At 38.4% G+C, this 7,304-nt stretch overlaps 1 protein-coding gene across 1 annotated transcript in view; it reads right to left on the reverse strand.

Annotated features, from left to right (window-relative positions):
- Akirin2 (akirin 2) overlaps positions 1 to 6,809 on the reverse strand; it is a 21,278-nt gene extending 14,469 nt beyond the window's left edge. Inside the window, exon 1 of the mRNA XM_013032880.1 lies at positions 6,653 to 6,809. The gene's annotated coding sequence lies outside the window, so the exon portion shown is untranslated. The remainder of the gene's footprint in view (positions 1 to 6,652) is intronic.
- Between the last annotated feature and the right edge of the window lie 495 nt (positions 6,810 to 7,304).

A 7,304-nucleotide genomic window follows, 5' to 3' on the forward strand; every position in this document is an offset into this window, starting at 1 on the left:
CTCAAGTGGTAGAGTGCTCGCCTTGAGCTGAAGAGCTGAGGGACAGCGCCCAGGCCCAGAGTTCAAGCCCCACGACCGACAAAAAAAAAAAAATTATTGCCATCTGCAGGTGGAACTGAAGACATGGTTACCTAGGGAGGCCTATATGTCAGGCAAGACACTGAGCCAGAACTGTAAAAAAAATCCTAAATTTAGCCAGGTGCTGGTGGCTCACTCCTGTAATCCTAGCTACTCAGGAGACTAAGATGTGAGGGTTGATGTTCAAAGCAAGCCCAGGCAGGAAAAGTCCATGAGACTCTTATCTCCAATTAACTACCAGAAAATCAGAAGTGGTACTGTGGCTCAAAGTAATTGAGCCTTGAGCAAAAAAAGCTCAGGGACAGTACCCAGGCCCTGAGTTCAACACCCACGACTGACCAAGGAAGGAAGGAAGGGAGGAAGGGAGGGAAGGAGGGAAGGATCTTAAATTTAATGACCAGATAACAGAAAGAGCAACCAGAGAAGTAAGGAAAACTGTCAAAGAAGTATGTGTTTCAAATAGAAAAGAATGTGTTAAGAGGCTTAACATTGTAAGAAATGTCAGAGGATAAATGATGGAGTGTCATAGAATTCATTGGGGACTTGACAGTTAGCTAAAGCACAAAAGCATTAAGAGCTGAAAACAAATGTTTTCTTACTAATTGGGAGGTCCAACTCAAAGGAGCCAGTTAGAGAGATGAAAAATAATAAGAGGACATGGCTCCAGTGGAAAGGATTCTTTCACTGTGTTTTCTGTTTAAAAAAAAAAACTTTGGTCACCTCTAATCCTCAATAATATTAAAAGGTAAAGAGCCTAGCACACATGTCAGTAGTATAGGTATTGTGAAACTAAAACTGCCTTTTTGATGGCCTCTATTTTTTCTGTAGAATAGACAGGCAGGACTGCTAAGCAGTACTGAAAGTTCCATTTAAGGATACCCTATTGTGGGACAGGAAAATGCTCCTAATTCTCACAACAATCCTAGGAGGCAAAAACTATCATGTGCACATTATCAAAAAGGAGGAAAACAAGACTCTACCTCACTGTCCTCTTTTGAAAGGCCAGTCAACATATGCCTCTACAGTAATTTCAATTTTTAATGTTGAGAAAAATCAGGTACATACATCAATAGAACCTAGAAATTTAAATCATATTCAAAGCTTGTATTAGTTAACGTGTAATTAATATCACAGTGCAGCATTAGTACATCTCAGGATTTAAGACATAAAAATTAATGGCTTAGGATTTTAAAGGTGGAAAATACGTAAGTTCTATTTAAACAAAACTATCATGAGTTTCTTTTCTAGTGCTAGGTTATATACCACACCAACACCAACCTTTTTAAAAAGTCTACCTTCACAAAGATTACAAAACCTATTACATAATGTAAAATTCTGATCAATATCTAAAATACCAAAGTTAAAAAATGAACCTACATTAAGATGTTAAATTACCTGCATGGAGCCCCTGGCCCAATGTAACTATACCATTCATCTAGGGGATGATCTGCTATAACTTAAAAATTATTTAATTCTCCTATTATTAGAAAATGTTTCTCCTCAAAACTTTGTAAAATTTTTTAAAGAGTATTGTTTCAAATAAGCAAATCTGAAACTACTAGCTAGTCCATGTCTATTAACCAAAAAGATGAAGAATGTTGAGAAGCACACTTCAAATGTCTCAACATTAAGTCTTTTATTGCAATATTTGTATAACTCATTTGAATAATTTTTCTTATAAAATGTTATTTCATGTTTTAAACTGTTACAAAACAGCATGAAACTTTTTTCTCCATCCTCAGTACCACTACCAACTGAGGAAATGCCAAGACTTGAATAACTAAATAAATGTTACATCTTAAAGCTCTATGATAAGACATTCCTATGAGAGAAGGTTACATAATCACTAGCCCTCAAAATTCAGAAGGCATTAGTTCAAGAGTCAGTGCTACAACACTGCTGCTAATGGACCACTGATCAGGTGTTTAGAAAGCTAAGATATGGTGAGGTAAGAGGAGTTCTAGAATTCCTACAATCAGCAATATAATTAGGCTTGAATAATACTTCCATTTTTCATATCTTTTTCAAAGTGGGTGGTCTTATCAACAGCAAGACATTCACTGTAGTTTTATACATGCAGAGAAATCATTCTGTTGGTCAAAAGGACAGTGAACTGTAAAACTCATGATAGTTAACTACTTTGAAGTTTAAGATAGTTGAAAATACCTACCCCATTCTCTGGTTTCATGAACCATCCAAACTCATGCTATCACTTTAACATCTCCTTTAAGGAGGTGTTTTTATAGGAAAAAAAAAAAAACCCAACATTTTATGCAATAACATGTAACAACATTTTATGACAAAATGTGATTCAAATGAGTTATGATACAAATACTACAATGAAAGACATAATGTAGAAAAAATACTTAAAACAATGCTTGTTTTTGAAGGAAAAAAATACACAAAACTAGACATTCTATTGAACAGTCCTTCTACCCTGGTTCTATCTCAATATTCAGCAGGAAAAATACACCTGAGTAACTCACAATGCATTATTTTTTCCTATAAAGCCATTTTAAAACTGAAGAAATTATTCTCCTTTGCATCTCTGATTATGTCTCTATGGCAACCATGGCAGCACTGCTACCTAACCTTTCCAAGACAAGCCTATCCATTCCTGTGCTTAAATTAGGCTTCATTTTTCTAACCCCTCCTCCCAAAAAAACTTCAAAAATGAATACAACTGCACTCTGCTTTAAAAGCCATAAACTTTTTTCTTTTCAATCATAGTGCTGGATACTGAAAACAAAACCAAGGCTATACAAACAAAGCCCTCTCCCAATGACCTTCATCCCCACCCCAACTTATCGCACTACACAGTCCAAAATACCAGGTTTAAAATCCACAGAACAAAGTAAAGGAAGAGGAAGAGGTGACATTGTCCAAAAAAGAAATGTACTCATTACCCGACCTCTGAAATGGTAACCCCTCTGTATACCACCTTAATAATAACAAAATTAAGTTTAAATTTTTTTTTTTGCCAAACCCAACTTAACAGCTGTCTAAATAACCATACCACCAACGACAAAAAATTAAAACCCACTTCTGGCTCAATACAAATGACATCTGAAGTGAGATGCTGCCTGCTCCAACAGACATCTCATTTGTTTGCCTAGAACCATTTATATTTCATTTAAGCCAGCTGGTGTCTCCATTTGCAGGCATGTATCAATGTCTAGTGAACAATCTATGTTCCTGTAAACTCTTCTCCATTCACAAGCTGTAGCTTCCATTTTTAGTGGCTAGCTTCCAGCAGATACAATGAGTTCTTACAAAGGAATTTAACTCTTCATCCAACTCAATTCCTAAGGCAACTGAGAACCATGATAGCAAGCCATAAACAATGTGTATTAATTTACTAGTAAACTCACAAAAAAGTTGATGTTTACAGAAGGCTCTCTTCACCAGTCCGTTAATTCTCAGAACAATTATAAAAACATGTGTTGAATTTGACGGACAATCTCTTGTAATGTTGCATAATATTTTGGTTTTATTAAATAACTTGGGAATATCATGACAATCTCTAGGCTAAATGATAATACCACAGATGCTTCAAAAATGAGTAAAGATAGAACACTTCAAATTCGTTTCTATTAACTTTCCAGGATAAGTATTTTTCTCCAATTAGACGCATTCATTTCCCCAACCATATTTATGCTTCTCTCCCCATACCAACTTTCATTCTTCACCCACTTTCACTTCTAAATAGTCAAGAAAATTAAATCTCACTGCTAACACTATAGACCAGAGTGCACAAACTTTTTCTGTAAAGGACCATATAGTAAATATGACCTCTAGAGCAATAGTCTGTTACAACTTCTCAGTCTGTAGTGAACAAAACCTAAAAGGAAAAAAGGAAAGAGTTTTCCAACAAAACATTTATGGCAACCACTGAAACGTGAATTCCTTATTATTTTCACATACCCCCAAGTAATTACTTCAGCTCTTTTCCAGCCACTTTAAAACTGAAAAAGACAAGCTAGGACGAGGACATGCAGGTGGCCCACTCCAGTAATCTTAGCCACTCGGGAGGATCTCAGTTCCAAGCCAGATCAGACAGAAAAATCTGTAAGAATCTCATCTCCAACAACCCAGCAAAAGCTGAAGTGGAGCACAAGCCTTAACTACATATCCACACAAGAACTCAAGGACCTGAGTTCAAAGTCTCAGTGCTAGCTAGCACCACAAAATAATTTAAAAATAAAAATAAAAACAGTGAAAGACATTCTTAGCTCCCAGGTTGTACGAAGGAATCAATCCTAGCTAATTATTTCAACTAAGAATACATGGATATATTCATTACAATCCAAATACATACACACATACAGACATACATACACACACACACACGTATATATTTGAAAGGGGGGGGGATAAACTCAGGGTCTGGGCACTGTGCTTGAGCTTCTTTTGCTCAAGGCTAGCACTCTACCACTTGAGCCACAGCGCCACTTCCAGCCTTTTCTGTTTACGTGATACTGAGGAATCGAACCCAGGGCTTCATGCATGCTAGTCAAGCACTCTACCATTAAGCCTCATTTCCAGCCTTCATTCCTATCAAATTTAAGAATCCTTGTAGTTAAAACCAGTGCCTGGGAAAATTATTTCCAAGGCTGATAAAAGGAAAAGCGGAAAGCTCTTTCATATCTGCCCAACACTGTGCAGCTCCCATTATGACAACATTATTACAAAACTATACAAGAGCAAATCCCAAACTGTCACATAAAGACACATTTGCAGGGCTCCAGTGGCTCACACCTGTAATCCTAGCAACTTAAGAGGCTGAGATCTGAGGATCATGTATCAAAGCTGGCTGGGTACTAAATAGTCTGTGAGACTCATCTCCAATAAACCACCAGAAAACCGGAAGTGGTGCTGTGGCTCAAGTGATAAGAGTACTTCTTACCTTGAGCTGACGCGTTCAGGGACAAGGCCAAGGCCCAGAGTTCAAGCCCCATGACCAACAAAAAAACAAAAGATACTTGCCATGTCATTAAAAATTACTTAAACATGCACATTTCATCCAGATTCTGGTGGCTCATGCCTGTAATCCTAGCTATTCAGCAGGCTGACATCTTAAGATCACTGTTCAAAGCCAGCCCAGGCAGTAAAGTTCATGAGACTCTTCAATCATTCAGCAAAAAAAATTGGAAGTAGAGCTTTGGCTCAAGTGGGAGAGCTAGCCTTGAGCAAAAAAGATTAAAAAAAAAAAAAGCTCAGAGTCTCTAACTTTTAAGCCCCAGGACTGGCAAATATATATATATTAGCACATTTAAATAAAAATTTTAAATAAAAAATTAACTCATTTCTCAAGTCAACGTTTTGCTTTAATACTCAAACTATCTGAAATAACTAATTTTTGACAGATTCAATGAAAACTGTTAGGAGGTGACTTTAGGTTTCAGGCTTTGATCCAACTTCTGAAGTAGGTGTCAAAAAATAGCATGATAAACAGAAGAACAAGATTTGGAAAATATGAAATTGAATCCACTGGTTTAAACAATAGTAACAATTCCAATTTGTTTACTATTATATATAATATACCTAATTGAAATCAGAGATGAGAAAACAACTGCTACAAATGTATCAAAAATACAAATCCAAAATAAGCTCCTAATTCTTTCAGTAAGTCCCTTTAAAGTGAAATACCTGCTGTGTTACAAATACACTCAAGACTACTTTAGCAGCATTGAGATATACTTTTAACTCACAAATTTAACACTCTTAACACTGTCTTCAACCAAATTTATTGCAGGTTATAACCTATTCTAAAATGGCTTAGTAGTTCTAAAATGGCTTAATATATTTACTGACATTATTAGTTTTCAAAGGTGGCATTTCACTAAGTAGACTAAAGATATCTACATAAAGAGCTCTTTGATGACATTGTTGGATATTTCTTAAAAACAAGAAAAGCACTCAATTAAAAACAAGAAAAGCACTCAATCAGAAAGGCCTTTATAAAAAACAGTAACTCTGGGAATTCCTATCAGAACTGGCTACAACTCCAAAACATCAAATATTTAATAGCAAAAATGGTTGTCTGTGTAATTGAGGGTCTCCCCATGGATTTGGTGAAGGGCATTTAGAAAAAGCAAAAAACCTTCTGGCAAATAGAAATACGTACTTGCTACCTTAAAAAATAAAAGCTAATTATGAGGCAGTTCAAATCAAGCTAATCAAAGGCTTTGTCTAAGTGACAGTACCAAAGACACACACGCAAAATCTTTTCACCGTACACACAAAGGAAAAGAGATTTACACTTCAAATGCACAAAATCCTATCCTAGGAAGTGCAGGAACACACAAGGATTTCAAAGTATAGGCAGAGTGATTAAAAAGGAAGATGAAGAAGAAGAGAAAGAAAGAAAAAAAAAAGAACACCTGGGCACACACATGCTCTCTCTACACAGCAGCCAAAAGGCATTCCTTCACATCACTTTTAGAAAATGTTTCAAGATGCAAATTAAGTCTCAAGTCCCTGGGAACTCGGGTTTGCTTCCTTATTATTCTAAGTTGTTGTTTTTCCTCCCAACATACTTTGCTAGACAGAAATAAAGAAATAGAGCACTGACAAATAAAAGCCAAGTCCTCAATCAAAGTTCCAGCTTTCTCAAGGTCCGGACGCACGGTGTGTTCACCTCCAGAGTACTCGGGAAGTGCCTTCTCTTTGTTGTTGACCCTGCTAGGGAAACAGGTCTTGACTCAGCCCGAGTGGCGTTCTTGTGGGTGATTAATGACAGGCCTAGATCGCGCCCCGGTGACATCCATCCCCGCCCCCCACCCCCTCGGTACTAAAATCAGCCATGTCTGAACCGGAGGAGGAGGAGGAGGAGGGGCTGCCGTCTCGCCTCCAACCACCCAGTCCCAGAGTTCACACGGCCACCACCGTTCGATTCCGGCCAACAGATGTCGAGATTCGGGTGAAATGTGACCTTCCCTCGCCTGGTTGGGGAATAATCTCGCCTTCTCGGATCGCTTCCGCCGGCTCTCCACGGGCGGACGGACGGACGGAAACACTCAAGCCCAGTGAATTCCGCCCAAAGAAAAAGGATCTTCCTCTTCCCCCCCCCAACCCCCAAGACCGGCGGAACCCTCCCTGCCCCCCAACACCCCCACCCCCCCCAATCGCAGGGCCGTTCCCATTGTGTCTCCGCACCCCGAGAGCCACTTAAAACAACTGGGCTGACCCGACGACTCCGGCGGGCGGCGAGGGGCGCCGTCGCG

The sequence above is a fragment of the Dipodomys ordii genome, unplaced genomic scaffold (genome assembly GCF_000151885.1).
Source record: "Dipodomys ordii isolate 6190 unplaced genomic scaffold, Dord_2.0 Scaffold158, whole genome shotgun sequence".
In the NCBI taxonomy this organism is placed as follows: Eukaryota; Metazoa; Chordata; class Mammalia; order Rodentia; family Heteromyidae; genus Dipodomys; species Dipodomys ordii.